At 38.3% G+C, this 20,242-nt stretch overlaps 1 pseudogene; it reads left to right on the top strand.

The window, feature by feature from the left end:
* The first annotated feature begins 2,966 nt into the window (after nucleotides 1-2,966).
* Nucleotides 2,967-18,913, top strand: LOC107636576 (polyamine oxidase 5-like; annotated as a pseudogene).
* The last annotated feature ends 1,329 nt before the right edge of the window (nucleotides 18,914-20,242 follow it).

Genomic DNA, 20,242 nt, shown 5'->3' with positions numbered 1-20,242 from the left:
CTCTTAGCTTCCATTCCGAAAGATCGGAGTCTTCGTGGTATAAGCTATAATTATTGGCGGCCATTCTTGAGATTCGGAAAGTCTAAACCTTGTCTGTGGTATTCCGAGTAGGATCTGGGATGGGATGACTGTGACGAACTTCAAACTCGCGAGTGTTGTGCGTGTGACAGACGCAAAAGGATCAATGGATCCTATTCCAACATGATCGAGAACCGACAGATGATTAGCCATGCGGTGACAGCGCATTTGGACCATTTTCACTGAGAGGACAGGAAGTAGCCATTGACAACAGTGATGCCCAACATACAGCTTGCCATGGAAAGGAGTATGAATGATTGGATGAAAGCAGTAGGAAAGCAGAGGTTCAGAAGGAACAAAAGTATCTCCATACGCTTATCTGAAATTCTCACCAATGAATTGCATAAATATCTCTATCCTATTTTATATTTTATATCATAATTATCAAAATCCCATAACCATTTGAATCTGCCTGATTGAGATTTACAAGGTGACCATAGCTTGCATTAAGCCGACAATCTCCGTGGGATTGACCCTTACTCACGTAAGGTTTATTACTTGGATGACCCAGTGCACTTGCTGGTTAGTTGTATCGGAGTTGTGAAAAAGAATTTGAGATTATAAACGTGCGTACCAAGTTTTTGGCGCCGTTGCTAGAGATCACAATTTTGTGCACCAGTCTAGCTGCCTCAACCACCGTTCTCGCTCGAGAACGGCGGCTCGTCAGGGGCTTCTCGTGCACCCATCTACCCCATGGAATGGTAACCTCCTTGTCATTGTCCTCCCACGGGACATCAGCTAGCTCAACCAAACTAGTGACCAGTGTAGGAAACGGTAGCAAGCCGCGAATATGTGCTCTCCACATGCTATGCCTGATTTGCCAGGGGAAATACACCTCTTTCTCCTCCATGACACACCCAATCAGAACTAGCATATCCATCGAAATCTCTGAGAAGTGAGTGGTAGGCAAGACATAGTGGGCAAATATTTGCTGCCAGGTCCTAGCCTCCTTAGACAGATATGTGGATAGCATCCCCTTGGGCTTCTTGTTGTTCGAATCCATCACCCAGGGGGCGTCTGGTGTGGCAATCACGCGCTTAAGTGCCTCATAGTCAAAAGTCATGGAGAGGAGAGCTACCTCTGCCTGCTGGTAGGCACAAGTGTCAGGAGTACCAACTATGCAAAGTAGTGCATCCCCTATGGCGGCCTTAGTGACCATAATCTCTCTACCCCTTAAGTGCACTGAATCCAAGCCCACTCAAAAGAAGTTATAGTAAAACTCCTTAACCCATGAGATGTTAATCCTTCTCAAGTCCCTATCAACGAAATCTAACCCCAACTTTGAGATGCGGGTGTTTATGGCACGCCTCACTTCATCTGGAAGGTTCAGCTTCTTCTCAATGTTCAGATTTTTCTTCTTATAACTGGAGAAGCGTAGCTCGCAGTAGAGGTTTGGGAATTTGATCGGGTCAGTGGGTGGTAGCAGCTGATTTTCCTTATCCTCTTCGTTTAGCGGATTCTTGGCATAGTTAGCATATGGTGAGGGGTTAGAGGTCTTATAGCGCTTCCTCTTTTTGGAGGTAATGGCTATAGCCTTTCCTTTGTCTGACATCCTAAAAAACAGAGATGATATAATATAAGCAAATAGCCAAATAGATACAAAGCACTCAAAGCAAAGCATATTCATGAAGTGAATAAAGTAAAGGGATTTCTTGGAATGCAAGCAACAGAATTCAGAATTCAAACCAAACTTTAAACCAAGAATTCAAACCGCATTTGCATATTACTCGTTTACTAAGCCTAGGAAACACCATATCCAAAATAATAATCAAAAGAGTTAAGTTGAAAACCAAAAGAAGTTAGTCGGTTAAATAGATTAAAGTTAGAAATCAATTTGAAAATCAGTGATATGGTGGTTACTGGCTCAATTCAAAAGGGAATGCACAAAATAGGAATGTAAGCACATTCACAATCATGAAATGCATCAAGTCATTGATGATGAAATATGGTATAGCTAGAAAGCAACCAATATGAAACAGACCATCAATCAATGCAAGGATTGCTAAAGTTATGTAAATTGGTGTTGGTGAAAGCAAAACCTAGCGAAACAAGTAATTTAAGCACATTTAACACCAATTCCAACAATGCATGCAAGTCACAAGGATTGAGATGAGGGCATAAAGGAATTGAATCGCAGTAGCCACATAGGTAGAAGGAATCATCAATCTTGTGAAAGCAAGCAAGTTGGGCTTAACTCTAAATGAAAACCAAGTTTATGGTCAATTTGAAAATTTACTCAATCATGCAATGCATATAGCAAATTAGCAGTGCAAGCAAGTAAAGAGCATTAGGAGCATAACCAAAAACCTGTAAACATGCCCCTGAGGATTTTTCAAAACCCTTTAGGTAACAAAATTCTATTTGACACAGAAATCATCAACTAGAGCTTGTTACACCAATCAAAGCATTGTTAATTCATGGAACATGGTTAGGAAAAATCCAACAGCATTTTAGCAGTAAATTGGCTATTTTCCAAGTTCAAGCAATCAAATTAGATTCCATATGTGTTCATCAATACTCAAAAACACAAAGCCATATAGATAAATTCACATGGATGTAACAAATAGCCAGTAATTCAGCGCAAAGTAAATTAAACAGCACAAAGAACAGCAGCAGTTCCTTTCATCAATCAAACACAAGCAAGCAGCATCAACAAATTAAATGAACACAGAATAATCCAAAAAAACAGAGCAATTTCACACAGCAACAAAAATTCAGATAAACCTAAATCCACTACTCAACCCAGATTCACTAACCACCTAAGTAAACTAAACTAACTAACTAAGCTAATTATACAAGCTAAACAGAATAATCTAAGCAAAATTAACTAAGCGAAATTAAAATTGGAACGGGAAAAGAAATGAACCTGGAAGCAGGGGAGTTGGAAGATGGAACAGAAGACGGGGAAGGAGAGTGGAAGAGATGAACTGGCCATAGCAGAACGGTGGTCTGGTGGCACAGGGGAGCTTGAGCCGACGACAATGGAGTCGCAGCTGTGCTCGTGGCAGAGTAGGGACTGGCTGCGAGGAAGAACAGAGAAGAGAGGGTTGAGTGGGAGAGAGGGAGTGAGGAAGAGGGGGTTGGGCGCACGCGCGGTGACGGCAGCGGTGGTGTACCGGAGTGCTCACCGGAGTGCTGGTTGTGGAGCGAGAAGGGAAAAAAGACGTTGGGTGAGTGAGGGAGAAGGAGAAGAGACGTTGGGTGAGGGACGAAGGGAGTTTGCACGACTGCGCTAGGGCTTCGCATCCCTGGGGTAAGTAAAAATTTGAATCCACGCGTGCGCGCATCGTGCGCGTCTGCGTGGGTGAGAAAATAAGGAAGTGGTGTGGAAGCGTCATACACGCCTACGCGTAGATGTAAGAATTGGGATTCGGCGCGGACGCGTACGGTGCGTGTCCCGCGGATGTGCTGGGCCAGAGGCACAAAAGAGGCCCAGAGTTGGCATAACTCTCGGGTCCTTTGGCCTGGGTGATACCAAGACGCATCGACGCACGCACGCACTCTGCGCGTTCGCGTGGATGGCTTGAGCTTATGGAATGGGCACGGAGGCGCCAAGTACACCAACGCGTGGGTAAGGAAACAGGAAGTGGCGCGGATGCGTATAACATGCGTCCACGTGGGTCGAGGCACAGAGTTGGCCCAAAAGTGGCACAACTCTCTGGTCCTTGGTCCAAAATGCTAAAATGTGCAGCCGACGCGCGCGTGCGCACGCTTGTGCGTGGCTTGGTTTTCTCTTTTTTGTTTTTTTTTTCTTAAGGCTCTAGACTAGCTAAGATGCAAAATTAAACATATTTTTGAAATATAGGGAATTTTTCGAACAAATTGAGGAAACTTGTAATCCAAGCAAAAACTCAAATTCAGAGAATTATCCCTAATTAAAGCATAGAATGTATAAGCACCTTAGCAAGCAAGCAAAATATGGCAAGAAGTAAAGAAATTATATACAATGGAACTCAATTCATTCATTCATTATATCTACAAGAGAATGGAAAGAGTTTACTGTGGTAGGGTGTCTCCCACCAAGCACTTTTAGTTTAAGTCCTTAAGTTGGACATTGGGAGGCTTCTTGTCAATGTGGCTTATGCTTGTATCCATCCTTGAACCTCCAAGAGTGCTTGTCCTTCAATCGGTTGTCAGAAGTTCCAACCATCTCCACTAAGCTTGAGTGAGGTCCTCTCCAAGACATGAGCTCCCAAAATTGACTCTCATAGGGTAATCCAGGATCCCATATCTTGTCCTCGCACCCATCTTCCAGTTGATTGCCTTGACTTTGTCCGGGCGACGAGAAAGTAGAATTCTCATGAAAGCACTAAACTACTCTCCTAAACCCATTTAATTGAGCATTACACCAATCCATGTTCTTCAATTTTGAGCTTCCAACCATAATGAATCTAGATTTACAATGCCAACCACTAAACATCCTCCTCTTTCGCTTAATTCCATAAAGCGCCCTAAGCTGGTCATCCGTCTCAAGCAGACCATACTCAAGTGGGATAATAAAGCTGAGAGTTAGAAGTTTTACCCACTCAAGCAAAGGATTAGATGGCGAACTAGGTGGAGGAGTTCCCAAAAGTCTTGATAAAGCATGCTCTACTCCCGTCCATCCTCTTCTAGAGGCTTCCACCACTTGGCAAGGTTTTTCAAGTTTTTCCTCTTGCCAAGCTTCCTCAAGTTCACATTCTTCTTCACTAACTTCTTCTATCTCCTCCCCATCACTCTCATCATAGATAGGAGGTCTAGTGAAGTCTACCTCATCATCAAGTCTAAGCATTTTGGGGAAAGACTCTTCAAACTCGAAAGGATCATATGTTGATGTGGACTCATCATAGATAGGAGGGCTTGTTGCTTGGAACACTTTTTCCAGTTCTTCACTTACAATGGGTTTTGGAGGTGGCACACCCTCCTCAACCTTGCATTCTAGTCCACCAGAAAAGGGCTCAACAAGATCGTCAAGGGGGTTGATCAATGTGGACAAAAAATCACTAGTGATGGAATCCACTTCGTGATCAATTTCCTTCAATTCTCCGTTTACTTTCACAACTTTACTCTCCTCTTTAACATCCTTTATGTGCTCAACATATCCCAAACATCCATCCACTACTTCTTTTTGTTCGCTAATCTCTACCTTCTCATCTTGTTGCCCTTCTTGCTTCAACTCTTCTTCCTCACCATGGAGCTTCAAGTTCATTTCCTCACTAAGCTCCTTGATTGTTTCTCCATATTCAACAATGGGGGTACTTAGGGTGCATGAACTTAGGTGGGATGTTAGGTGATTCAGGGCTTCTACCATGCTAGCTATCTTTGCTCTTATCTCCTCAAAATTAGTTTCATCCTCCTCTTGTCGCCTTAAGAGACGAGATTCAAGGTCTCTTAGTTCTAATATGAAGGCTTCGTTGGGATGTGGTGGTGGAAGATAGGGTTCAGTGTTTGAGGGAAGATTGTTAATGTTGGAAGGTGGTTCATATTGGTGGAATTCTTGAGGTGGTGTATGTGGAATTTGTGGTTCTTGGGAGTATTGGTGTTGGAATGATGGTTGTTCTAGATGTGGTTCATATGGTGGTTGATATGGTGTGTATGAGTTATGGTCAAATAGAGCTGAATGGTGGTGTGAGGCTTGTGAGTATGGTGTATGACTATATTGAGGAGTGGGATCACATGAATATAGTGATTGTGGTTGACAACCACAATGAGAGTCATCACACACATTGGATTGATACACATTAGGATCAGGATTATACCCATAAGAGTTCATAGGAGGTTGTTGCTATGAAGGTTGTTCATAAGCTTGAGGTTCCTCCCATCCTTGATTTCCAAATCCTTGATGTATATCCTCATTGGAGCTTCCATTTCCTACAACATAGTTTGAACTACACTCATAGCCAAAAGGATGAGAATTCATAGCGAAAGAAAAAATAAAAACAAAGATTAATAAGAAACAAAGAAGTTAAAATCCTGAACTAGCAAAAACTAGCAAACAAACCAAAATTCAAGCTATTCACAATATATACAATAGCCAATAACATAGCACCATTGTGTCTCCGGCAACGGCGCCATTTTGATTTAAGAGAGTTGTCGTGTCGGTATAGAATTTCACACAAAATGAATTCTCGTTGCAAGTATAGTTCTATACCAACAAACAATCCTCCCAATCAAAAATTTCGTTGTCACAAATAACAAACCCCAAATAAGAATTAACCGAAGTATTTAGACTCCGGGTCGTCTCCCTAGGAAACAATGTAGTGCTTAATTATTGGCTATGAAGGGGTAAAGGGGGGGTTTTTGGTTCATGAGATGGCAAGAAAGTAAATTAAGTGAGAAAGTAAAGAAAGCAAAATAAAGAACTCTTGGCTAAGACTTAGGTAATTGAGATCACCATCCTTGTCAACAACCCAAATATTGATAATTATGAGAGGCCAACCTATTAAGTCTACTTCCCAAAAGCTTTAAGTACGTAACACTTACTCCTAAGCTTGAAGTACGTCAAATAGGTTTGATCACATCAACCCTTAAGTCCTAACCTACCTACTAATTAACTTAGTAGTGGGTTAGCGTCAATGGGTATCAAATTGATCACCATGGATTCTCAATTCACCAATTCCATCATACCCAATAACTCAAGTTTACCCAATTTCCTTGGCTTAGACCAAGAGTTGACAAAACTACTCAAAAACTAAAGAGAACATTTCATCAAACACATAGAGTGCAACAAAAGTAAATATCATAAATTGCAAGAATAATAAAATCTAACAACTACTAAATGCAAGAAAAGTAAGGTCACAACTCAATTCATCAATTAAAGGAACATCAACATCAAAATTGCATTAAATGTAAACCAAATCTAACATGAGTTCATCATCACAAAAGAGAGTAAAATGAGAAATTAACATCACAATTAAGAGAATCAAGATGTAAAGATAAGACATTATAAAGAAAACAAGATGAGATAAAGTGATTGAACATGGATCTAAGATAATCTAACCTAATCCTAACCTAATTCTAGAGAGAAAAGGGAGCTTCTCCTTCTAGAAAACTAACTAAAGGCTCATGTTGGCTAAACTAATTGCTCCCCCTTTGCTTGGACTTCAATTCTGCATGAAATACACTCAGAAACAAGTTGGATTTGGGCCTGGGTAGCTCAGAAATTGCCCCCAGCATTTTGCCTTTAAGTGGGCAATGTAAGAGTATTGGCGCATGCACGCCATGTGCGCGTGCGCGCCATGTGCGCGTGTGCGTCAATTGGCAAATTTTCCATCCGCGCGGATGCAGCATGTACGCGTGCGTGTCTATGGGTGAGACCACTTTTGCGCGTGCGCGCCTTGTGCGCGTGCGCGTCCCTTGATGCATTCCCAATCTTTGTTTCTTCATGTATTCTCCCCTTTGTATGCTTTTCTATTCATTTCTTCCATCCAATACTTGCCTTATAAACCTGAAATCACTCAACACACATCAAGGCATGGAATGGAATTAAAATGAATCAAAATTACCAATTTAGGGCTTAAAAAGCATGTTTTTACAATTAAGCAAAATTCAAGGGAGAATCACAAAATCATGCTATTTCATTGAATAAATGTGAAAAAAGGTGGTAAAATCCCCCAAAATAAGCACAAGATAAATCACGAAATCAGAGTTTATCAATGGTCAATACAAGTAAACTGGTTGCAGTAGAACTTAGAACTGTTTGATAGATGCAGATTTCAAGAAACTGTGTTTAAATTTTATACGTCATATTCGAGTTGTTAGCATTTTATTGAGTGAACAGCCCAAAATGGAACACGTAAGTTGTGTTGAAGTTGTTACTGACCTACTTGTTTGGTGGCCTGTTCTCAAACCAATAACATTTCTATTTAGAATAATATCTTAATATTGGTGCTTTTGGTTTATTGAATTTTCGTACTTTATACAAGGTCATGAAATGGATTATGATGATGTAGGCAATCCAAATATTTTGAAGTGATTACTTCTATTGACTGTTCCTTTCACCAATTACTATGTAATTGAATTCTACCCTGAATAGGAGCAAATAAAATATTTGTTTAGGTTAGTATACTAGAGTCACGGGATAGGCTTGGTGACCGCATTAATACTGATTACTCCTTTGGTTGTCCTGTGGATATAGGAGCATCATGGTAGAGTTCAAATTCTTCAATGGAACTACCTTTGTTTCTAACACATTGTATTGAAGATAAAAGATAAACTTAATTTTTGCTTTATTTTCCAGGCATAAAGATCAGTTGTTTCTTGATTATTTTTTAGGCTACATGGTGTCTGCAATGAGAATCCCTTGGCTCCGCTGATACGTGGTTTAGGGCTTATGTTATATCATACCAGTGGTGATGACTCTATCTTATATGACCATGATTTGGAAAGGTAATAATCAGAATAATTATTTATCTTTCTGCAATTCAATTTAATTGTTGCAATTGGAGGTTTATGATGCAGCAATAGTATTTTTTTTAAATCCTTCATAGTTATATGCAAATTTGCCAAACTATAATAAGTCTTTGATAGCCCTATTATTGATTTGTCTCTTTTTTTCACTTCTACAACTTCTGCTTTGTTGTAACCACTTTTTGCCTTTCCAGTTGCATGCTTTTTAACACAGATAGTCATCAAGTTCCCCAACAAATAGTCATGGACGTTGGGGAAACTTTCAAGAGAATTCTAGAAGAGGTAAGATCTAGTAGCTTATGGCTTGTGCTGCTTTTTATTCCTGAAGGCAATCACAATAATCTTAAAGGAAATCTAAAGGCTTTTCTGTTGACATTTCTAGACAGGAAAAGTGAGGGATGAGGATCCTGATGACGTGTCAGTTCAACAAGCAATTTCGGTTGTGCTGAATAGCCATCCAGAACTAAGGTAAGAGATTTACCAGATGTTAAGAGAAGATACTCTCTTTATTCCAAAGTATCTGTCACTTTGAAAGTTTGGTATATTAACAATGCAATGCATTTGGATTTAATTTATATCAAGATTCATTTCAGTTATGAATGTACCAAATTTCCAAAGTGACATATATTTTGAAACAAAGAGAGTAATGTATAAGCATTGAGGCTTGAAGTTTTTCAATCTATCCTTATAGCTGACAAAGTTTTCTTTTCAGGCAGCAAGGACTTTCCCATGAAGTGCTACAATGGTATATATGCAGAATGGAAGCTTGGTTTGCTGCTGATGCATATATGATATCACTGAAAACCTGGGATCAGGTGAGTTCCTCAATATTTCTTAAATGATACAAGATCTTTATTACCCTTAAACTTCCATGTCAAGTAATTATATCAATTTTCTTACAGGAACACGTCCTTTCTAGTGGTCATGGACTAATGGTAGAAGGATATGATCCTGTTATTAAAGCTCTTGCAAAAAAATCTGGATATACGCTTGAATCACAGGCATGCCTGCATAATTTATCGCATGACTTAGCTGCATGGTCATTTTTTTTATTTGTTATGGTAAAATGAATGGAGAAAGGAAAAAGAAATTATTACAATTCACTATGTCATGTTTGAAGTAGTGAGGATACCAAGGCCAGGATATATAAAGATGGGAGGGGAAAAAAGCTAAAAAATAAATATTTTTTCACTCGGAGATTTGGATCAAAATTCATTTTAGTTTTCAAACTCATTTAACTGTAACTTGAGTCTAAAACTTTGATGTGGCAGCACCCAATTTATAATCTGAACCCGGCAAAGCCTTAAAATGCTTCAAGTTTGATGCGCTAAGATAATCCAATAAAACTGTTGATGAAAAATAATGCTAAGATTTATACCATTGAATTATCTTAGGCATCATTTGCCAAGTTTAACTTGATCAATCTTATTGCATTGTCCTCTGAACCCATAGAACTTTGAATTTATTTTAGTTTTTATTAATGTTAGTAATGAGAATACATGTCTTTATTCTGCTGTATCTTACCCTCTTCTGGTGATTAGGACTTATGGTGTAAGGTTTTGATCCTTCTTTGAAACCTCACCATGTAGGGTGACAAAGATATCAAATGGGTTCAATAAGATAATGGTCACACTTGAAAATGGCACCTTACAGTGGATATGGCACCTCCAGCTTGCAACAAATAAACAACTAAACTATTCCTGGTTTTACCATTCTTGTGACTGTTGCTCTAGAATATTACATTACAATTTGCAATTAAGTGTAGTACCACTAACATTTAGCTCAAGGAATTATCTTTTGTAGCTAAAAAAGTTCACAAATGTTCCAGAAACAATTATGTATGATCTAAGAGAAGGAAGTTAAGAGGGCTAGAGGAAGGAGGAACAACAAAGAAAATAGAATTTATGTTGTACGGTTTCTGTATTTTTTTTTTCAGTTTTTAGTTTTGGAATTCGAACTCGAGATTTATTTTGTATTTGAGTGTTAGTTTTTTAATGTATAAAACAATTATCCCAAAAATTATATATCACAAATTATTGTTTGATTTATCTTGTACTAAAAATTACATACTATATTTGTAGGTTTGGTAATAAAAAAGGATTAAAAATTTATATTTTGCAGCGGTGAAGGTAAAAATAAGAAAAATAATTTTTTTTAAAAAATTTTATAAGGCTATTGCCACGCTTTTAAAGCGTGGCCATACAGTGGCTACCGCCATGCTTTAAAAAGTGTAGCCATATTTTCTCCTATCGGCACGCTTTTAAAGAGTATCCAAAACAAATATTCTGGGACGTTTTAAAAGCGTGGCGATATGTGCACTTTTCAGTACGCTTTTTAAGCGTAACTATAGGTTAAGACCTATGGCCACGCTTTTTAAGCATGGCCAGAGATGAAAGCGTGCAAACAAAAAAAGCGTGCTGATAGCTCAAAAAGTGTGGCGAAAAGCTATCGGCACACTTTTTTGCACATTTTGGTACGCTTTTAAAGCGTGGCAGAAAGCTAATTTTCTTGTAGTGCTTTGATCTATTCCTAGCCATTTCAACCTGAAATCACTAACACACACATTAAGGCATCTAGTGGAATCAAAGGAAAATTAAAATTAACCAATTAAGGGCCTAAAAAGCATGTTTTCACATTTAAGTACTAATTAGGAAAAATACATGAAACCATGCCATTTCATGGAATAAATGTGGGAAAAGGGTGATAAAATCCCCTAAATTCAGCATAGAATGCACCACGAAATAGTGTTGCATCAAATCTCCCCACACTTAAACCAAGCATGTCCTCATGCTTAAACCAAGAAAGAGACAAGGGTATTAACATTTATTAAAATGTAAACTAACTAAATGCAACCTATTCTAAATGCAACTATTTAAATGAATGCAACTACTTGGTCAAAATAAATCAATTCCCAAGAAAACCAATATAAGCATAAGGGCTAAGGGTATTAACAACCAAGACATACCCCACAATTGAATTAAGTTATTAAATATTTTATAAACTTGCAAGAAAGGATATGATTCTAGGTGAAAACATGTAATTGAGCAATCGAACCCTCACCGGATGTGTATCCGCTCTAATCATTCAAGTGTATGGGGTTGATTCACTCAATTTCCTTCTAATCATGCTTTCCATGATTTGTTTTTTATCTAACAATCAACAGTTATTCTATGCATGCATACAAATATCATGAGGTCTTTTCCATGGGTTGTAATGGGGCTAGGGTCAAGGTAGGGATGCATATGGTCAAGTGGACTTGAAATTTGAATTTTTGATAAGCTTAGACTTCCCACCTAACCTATATAACAACCTATACAATTATAAACAACCTAACTACCCATTCTTCACTTTTCACACACTCATGCATTCTTTTCTTGATCACAACTCATATGCATTAATTATTATTGGGCTTCACTTTGGGGCATTTTGTCCTCCTTTTTTTATTTATTTTCTTTTTCTGTTTTTTTCTTTTTTTGATATATATTTTTTTCTCTTTTTTTATTTTCTCATCATTTTTTTCTTTATTTGAAATAAAGTATATACAAAAGTATCAATGCATATGGTTTTACATTTAATTAACACATGAGTATGTACCCATTTCCCAAGATCTTCAATGAAAATATAAAACCACCCTTTTTCTCAACCAATGTCCCAAGTTTTCCCACACTTGAATGATACACACTCACTAGCCTAAGCTAATCAAAGATCCAAATAAGGACATTTATTGTTTTTTGCTTTAAGGCTTCTAATGTGCTAATATTAAGAACAAGTGGGTTAATCGTCGGCTCAAAGTTGGCTAACAAAGGAAGATAGAAGGTAAGGCTATTTGGGTAAGTGAGCTAAAGGAAACAATGGCCTCAATCATATAAATGCATGTATACACAAAATAATGACATAAAGAATCAAACAAATCAAAGATTACAATCATAGAAAGAGAATAATGCGCACAAGAAGGAGGATAAGTGGTTATAAGATGTAACCACACAATTGGGCTCAAATCTTACAAGCTTGTGTTCTTAGCTCAAAACATGTTCCACAATGTATAATGCAAGCAAGTTTGATGAAAAATTTTTACTCAAATCAACTGGGATGTCAATGCCCTATAGATAAATTCCTTGAAAAAATTTCATTATTTTGACTAAGCTTATTATGTATATTATATATATATGCAAAATTAAGAAAATGCAACTAAAAATCTTAAAAGACCTAAAAATGAAATGCACAAGTGTTGGGATTAGAAATTTGTCACCCAAAAGAGCCGACTGGTCGGACGACCTCCCCACACTTAAAAGTTTGCACCGTCCTCGGAGCATTCAAAGATGAACAAGGGGTACGGTGACTTGCCAAATTGCCACCTTCAGCTAGTGGATCAACCGGTTGCTGTGTGTTTTTTTGTCCCGCTTCCATTTTTGCTTATGATGACTCATCCTGAAAATAGAAGGCAGGATAGTGAGGATAGTAAATGCAAAAGTGAGGAAGCATAAATTGTTGGAATGAGGTAAATCACTAGAATGAAGTGAGTGACCCAATGTGTGACATTAATGAAACAAGTGTGCGAGTTCTAAGATGCATGCGGTCTTGAACACACACTAGCATAAGAAGAACTATGTCACAGTTACACAAAAAGGAACATGAACTTCACTCATCCTAATGTGCTTGAGATGCTCTAAACTCGTAGGTTAAGACAACCAAACAAGTAATAAAGAAGCATGAAAGCATTCAAGCCAAAAATATAATGGATGCATATGATTAAGAAACACCATGCATTAAGATAAATGCACAACATCCATCAAGAAATTGCCTAAACAAAGAAAAGGGTTCAAATCACATGGTGGCCAAATCATGCAATTCGAAGGACTTAAAAAGCTTGAGGGCAATTCTCATTCAGTTGGTATTCACAAACGTTAAGCATTGAAAACTCAAAACCAAGCAATGAATTGTAACCTCAACAAAGAATCCAACAATGAATATCCAAAAACAATTGTGCTAAAATAGCATTCAGTTAATAGGCAGCAATAAACAGTAAACAAAATTAATAATCCAACACTTATTATGAAAAATAGAAAATATACAAAAATTAAACTAACTAAAAAACTAACTATCTAAAAGGAATGGTTATAAATGGTGTTTGGTAGTGTTGGATGATGGGTAGGAGAAGGGAAGAAGAGAAGAGAAGAGAAAAGAAGGAAAGAAATGGAAAGAAGATGAGAAAAGAAGGTGATGAGAGAAGGCTATCCACACGTGCGCGTGCAATAACGCGTACGTGTGGTGATGGTGAAATGGGTGCGACGCGTACGTGTGGGTCACGCGTACGCGTGGTGGCTTATTCAGAAAGGTACGATGCGTACGCGTGACACACGCGTACGCGTGAGTGAAGGCACAAAGTTGGCACACTTCACGCACAACTCTCGGGTTTTTGGCTGGGAGGTAGAATTTTTGAATCCACGCGTATGCGTGGGTGACGCGTGCGTGTGGATGGTCGAGAAAACTTGGGTCACGCGTACACGTGGGTTGATGTTCTGTTTTTCAAAATTTTTCTATGTTTTTGCACCAAACCAAGCATTCCAAACCTCCAAATAACTACCAAAACACCATAAAACCTTATTTAACATACAAAACTACCAACTAAACTCAACAAACTAATCAAAACACGAAATTAAACTAATTTTACCAATATTTACAAAAGAGAAAAAGGAAAGATGTTACCATGACGGGGTGTCTCCCACCTAGCACTTTTGTTTATTGTCCTTAAGTTGGACTTAAGGGGAGCTCCTCATCAAGGTGGCTTGTGCTTGAAGCCATCCTTGAATCCCCACCAATGCTTGCATTTCCATTGTCCTCCGGGATCCCAAATTAGGCACACAAGGCCTTCAAGGAAGCTTAAGCAGGTGACAAGGCCCCAAAGTTTATGCTTGTCTGTGTATATTCCGGGGTCCCATACTTTGTTTGCCAACCCCCTTTCTTCTTGATCTTCATGCTTCTAATTAGGTGACTTGGTTGGCAAACTTCTTGAATTCTCCTCAGAACTCCTAATCCTCATCCTCATTCCATATAATTGAGCTTCACTCCACTTCTGGATTTCAAAGTTTGAACTTCCATCCCCTATGCACCTTGATTCAAATTGCCTACCAACATCCAACTCTTTCTTACTCTCTAACCCACAAAGAGCTCTAAGTTAACCATCTGTTTCTAACAATGCATATTGATATGGGCCAAGGAAATTGAAGGATGAGATGATTACCCATTCAACTTGTAATTTGGATGGTGACTTAGCAAGGAAGACATCCAATGGTCTTGACATTATAGGCTCCACTTCCTTTGACTCCTCCTTGATGGCTTCCAACTTTTGACAACCTTCTTCAATTTCTTCTTGTTTGTTAACTTCTTCCAACTCTTTCTCATTAATCAAGTCATGTGTTGGAGGTTGTGCACCCTCCTCAACATCAGTTTCACATTCAATTGGAGAAGCTTCAACAAGATCACCATTGTCACTTGGTGTGGGGTTGTCTTCAATGATGGAACTTCCTTCTTGTTCAACCTCCCCTAGGTCTTCTTCCACTTCTTCTTCTTCAACTATTTCCATCATTTCCACTTGTTGTAAAACACACTCCATTTCCTTATTCTCAAGTTGAGACTCTAAAATCTCCCTCGCACTCCCCTCTTCGGTTGCTTCTCCACAATCATCCGTAGTCATGTTTTGCTTGTGGTATGAATCCCACAAGTCCAACTTTTGATGGACGGTTGCTTGAAGCCGATCTATTGATTCCTTGATACGATCCTTTGATTCTTGTTACTCGTCGCTAACATAAGTAGGATCATATTGCTCTTGGATTGATGGACATGGATATTCTTCCATGGAGGGTTGTGATGGACGGGAGAATTCATCATGTGGTTGGAAAGGAGGTTCATCAAGGTTTGGTGGTTGGAAGGTGTTTTAGTTGTTGGTAGAAGATAGAGGTGTACGGGATATAAGCTCTTTGAAGGCAGAGGTGAAACGAGTGAGTGTGGTTTGGAGCTCTTCTTGCTCTTGAGAAATGATGCCAAGTGTATCATCCATAGGGTAATGACGTTGAAGTGGTGGTGGTTCTATGGGTACTTATTCATAATGGTTATAAGTGTGTGCATATGGAGGATATGGATTGGGATTGTGTGGAGGTGATTGATGGAAATAGGATGTGGATTGGTAGTATGGTGGTTGGAATGATGGTGTTTGAGGACTATGTTGAGAGTATGGTACATGAAATAATGGTGGTTGAGTGGCATAATCATGATAAGAACCATCATATCCATTGGAATGATATGCATCATAGGAGGGGTTGTAATCATAGTAGCTTGGTTGAGGAGGTTGCCATGGTGATTGCTCATATGAATATGGCTCCCTTCTCAAGAATTCATCTTTCCCATAATGTCAGCCATCATTCAAGTTTCCATTACCTACAACATAGTCATAACCATATCCAAAACCACAAGGACGAGAATTCATGATAGCAAGAGAGAATAAGAACAAAAACTAAAAACAAATAAAGAGAACAAACTCCTACAACTACTAAAAACTAACAAAGAAGCAAAAGGCAAACATATTCACAATATTCACATATGTACAATAACCAATAACAAACGCACATGTGCAATTCCCCAGCAACGGCGCCATTTTTTATGAACGGAATTTTCGTGGTATAGAATTTCACAAATGAACGAAATCTCATTACAAGTATAGTTTCTAAACCAACAAATAATCCTCTCATGCAAAAAATTGTTTGTCACAAGTACAAACCCCAATAAAAATAACCGAAGTATTCAAACCTCGGGTCGTCTCTCAAAGGAATTGCAGGGAAGTGTTCTTGTTATTGGTTATGGGGTGTATATTTTGGGGTTTTGGATAAGAGACATGAAAGATAAATGGCAAGAAAGTAAAGAAAACTCTAATGGTAAAAAGGTATTGACAAGGGTTGATGGTTAAGGATCTATATCCTTGTCACTAACCACAACATGATAATTGTAAGGATCAATCTCATTAAGTCATCCTCTAACAAGTGAAGGAAAGTCAAATGAGCTACACCAATCCTAATCCATAAGTCCTAACCAATCACTAATTAACTTAGTGGAAGATAGAGTCAATGGACACGAATTATCAAGACTTGGACAATAGCAACTCAATTTCACCTAAGTTACCATCCCAAGCCAAGAACACAAAAATCTACTCTAACATTCTTTCAATCATTTAATCAAACTCTTGGAAGGCACAAAAAGAAAACAAGATAGAATTGCAAGAAAAGTAAATCTACACTACCAATTGCAAGGAAATTAGCAACAATAATTCAAATCAACAATAAGAGAAATAAAACCTAAATTGCATTAAAAGGAAAAATAGGAGAAATAAGAGTGCATTAACAACAAAGTAAACAATTACAAGAATTCAAATGCTAAACTAGGAAAGCAAAGGTAGAGGAACAAGAAAGTGAAAAGGAAAAGTAAATCAAAGTAAGAATTAAACCTAGACCTAAGAAATCCTAATCTACATCTAACCAAATTCTAGAAAGAAGAGAGAGCTTCTCTCTCTAGAAACTAACTAAAGCATGAAAAAAACTAAACTATGTGTTCTCCCCCCTTGACTCCTCTTGATTTCTGCATGTAATAGTCTCAGAAATGAGTTGGATTTGGGCCTAGGAAGCCCATAAATCGCCCCCAGCATTTTCACTTTAATGAGGTCACGTGTGAGCTACGACGTGTACGCGTGGATCACGCATACGCGTCGCTTGGCATTTTTGCTTTCCACGCGTATAGGTCATGTACGCGTACGCGTCGCCATGCGACTTCATATTCCACGCGTGCGCGTCTGCTGCGCGTGTGCGTCAGTGTGTGCATCCCAAATCCTTGATTTTCCATGATTCCTTCACTTTGCATACTTTTCTCTTCATTCCTTTGATCTATTCCTAGCCTTTTCAACCTGAAATCACTAACACACACATCAAGACATCTAGTGGAATAGGTGAATTAAAATTAACCAATTAAGGGCCTAAAAAGCATGTTTACACATTTAAGCACTAATTAAGGGAAATACATGAAACCATGCCATTTCATGGAATAAATGTGTGAAAAATGTGATAAAATCCCCTAAATTCAGCATAGAATGCACCACAAAATAGTGGTGCATTAGACTTCAGCTTGCCGATTTGTTAGGGGATGATATGGAGTTGACACTTTATGGCGAACTCTGTAACGGCTTAAGACAGAATCAAGCTGTCTGTTGCAGAAATGAGTACCTCCATCATTAATCAGTGTCCGAAGGACACTAAATCTGCTGAAGATGTTCTTTTGGAGGAACTTCATCATTACTCTAGTGTCATTAGTAGGTGATGCTATCGCTTCAACCCATTTCGACACATAGTCTTCTGCCACAAGGATGTAGGTGTTTGAGTTTGAAGGTGGGAAGGGTATCTTGAAGTCTATGCCCCATACATCAAATAGCTCAATCTCTAGGATCCCTTGCTAAGGCATGTCGTGACCATGAGGCAGATTGCCAGCCCTTTGGCAACTGTCACAGTTACGGACAAACTCTCTAGAATCCTTAAAGAGTGTGGGCTAGTAGAAGCCACTTTGGAGAACCTTTGTGGCTGTTCGCTCACCTCCAAAGTGTCCTCACAGTCTGAGCCATGGCAATGCCATAGGATTCTCTGTTCCTCTTCTTCGGACACGCAGCATCGGATTATTCCATCCGAGCATCTTTTAAAGAGATAGGGTTCATCCCACAAGTAGTACTTTGCATCATGCATGATTTTCCGGGCTTGCTACCTGTTGTACTATTTGGGAATGAATCTTATAGCCTTGTAATTTGTAATGTTTGCAAACCAAGGTACTGTCCGGATGGCATAAAGTCACTCATCTGCAAAGGTTTTGGATATGTCAGTGAAGGGGGGAAAAGTCCTTGCCACTAGTTCAATCTGAGACAAGTGGTCAGCCACTTGATTTTTTGTACCCTTTCTGTCTCTGATTTCTATATCAAACTATTGTAGGAGTAATACCCATCTTATGAGCCTGGGCTTAGAGTCCTGCTTGGTGAGTAGATACCTCAGAGTAGCATGGTCAGTGTAGATAATGACCTTAGATCCTACTAAATAGGATCTAAACTTGTCAATAGCATAAACCACTGCAAGTAATTCCTTTTATGTAGTGGTATAGTTCTTCTGTGCATAATAAATGACGTGCAAAAACTTGTCATGTCTCTGCCCCCAGAACTGCGCCAATGGCATGACCACTGGCATCACACATCAGTTTGAATGGTAAGTCCCAATTGGGTGCAGAAATGACAGGTGCAGTGACAAGCTTGGCTTTTAAGGTCTCAAATGCTTGCAGGCATTCTTGGTCAAAGACAAATGGAACGTCAGTGGCCAAGAGGTTACACAGGGGCTTTGCAATTTTCGAGAAATCCTATATGAACCTCGTTTAAAATCCTGCAGGTCCTAGAAAACTTCTGACTGCCTTGGTATTAGTAGGTGGTGGCAATCATTCAATCACCTCCACCTTAGCTTGATCCACTTCTATCCCCTTGTTTGAAATCCGGTGCCCAAGAACAATGCCTTCAGTCACCATGGAGTGGCATTTTTCCCAGTTTAGAACCAAGTTTGTCTCTTGGCGTCTTTTCAGAACTAGGGCCAAATGATCAAGGAAGGAGTCAAATGAGTTTCCAAAGACAGAGAAGTCATCCATGAACACTTCAAGGAACTTTTCTACCATATCAAAGAAGATGGATAGCATACATCTCTGAAAGGTGGCAGGTGCATTGCACAGGCCAAATGGCATTCCCCTATAGGCAAACACACCATATGGGCAGGTGAATGCTATCTTCTCTTGATCTTGTAGATCCACTGCTATTTAATTGTACCTAGAATATCCATCCAGAAAGCAATAAATAGCATGCCCTCACTACAAGAAAAAGCAATATTTGTAACAAAAAAAATTGTTACAAAAAATCAAAATTTTGAAACAAAAATTTTTTGTAACAAAAAAAGGGGCCGTTGCAGTATGTCCCGTTACAAAAAGTTTTTGTAACAAAAAAATAGAACTGTTACAATTCAAAATGATATTTTGTAACAAATTTTTCTGATACAAAAAACCAGAGGCCGTTACAAAGTGGTAACAAATTTTGATATTCAAGGTATTTTTGGTGACAATCTATTTTTTCCTATCATAAAATTTTGTTACAAAATGTATGATTTTGTAACAAAATGTATGATTTTGTAACATTTTTTTTCTTTAGTTACAAAAGCAAATTAATTATTTTGTAACAATTTTTTTAATACAAATTGCATGCATAATTTACTAAATTATTTTTTAAATTAACTAATATATTAACTATTTTAATAACCAAGTCTACATCTATATAATATGCAAAAACATACATAATTCAAACAAGATCCTTTTAGCTAAAATTGTTTTAAAACAAAATAACATTAGTGAGTACATTGATTAGTTCTACAAGTTATATGTCTTGCATAAGTTCAACCAAAAGTTAAAAGTTCTAACATAGATTAGTGTCTCTATGAATCAAAATATTCTTGAGCCCTCAAGATAGCATGTGGTCACCATTTCAGCACTCCTGTAAATAAGAAAAACTAAAATAAAAAATTAGAAACAAGATATAATACTAATTATATTTTTTTCCATTAAGTTTTATCTAAAATATTTAGAAAAATTTTGGCAGAACCTCCCCTAAAACATGTATATTTCCACCGTCTATGGTTCCAACAAAAACAACCAATTCACAACTTATGTCTCA

This window comes from Arachis ipaensis, chromosome B4 (genome assembly GCF_059453495.1).
Source record: "Arachis ipaensis isolate K30076 ecotype BB chromosome B4, ASM5945349v1, whole genome shotgun sequence".
Lineage (NCBI taxonomy): Eukaryota > Viridiplantae > Streptophyta > Magnoliopsida > Fabales > Fabaceae > Arachis > Arachis ipaensis.
This window is presented reverse-complemented; position numbering and strand designations above follow the sequence as displayed.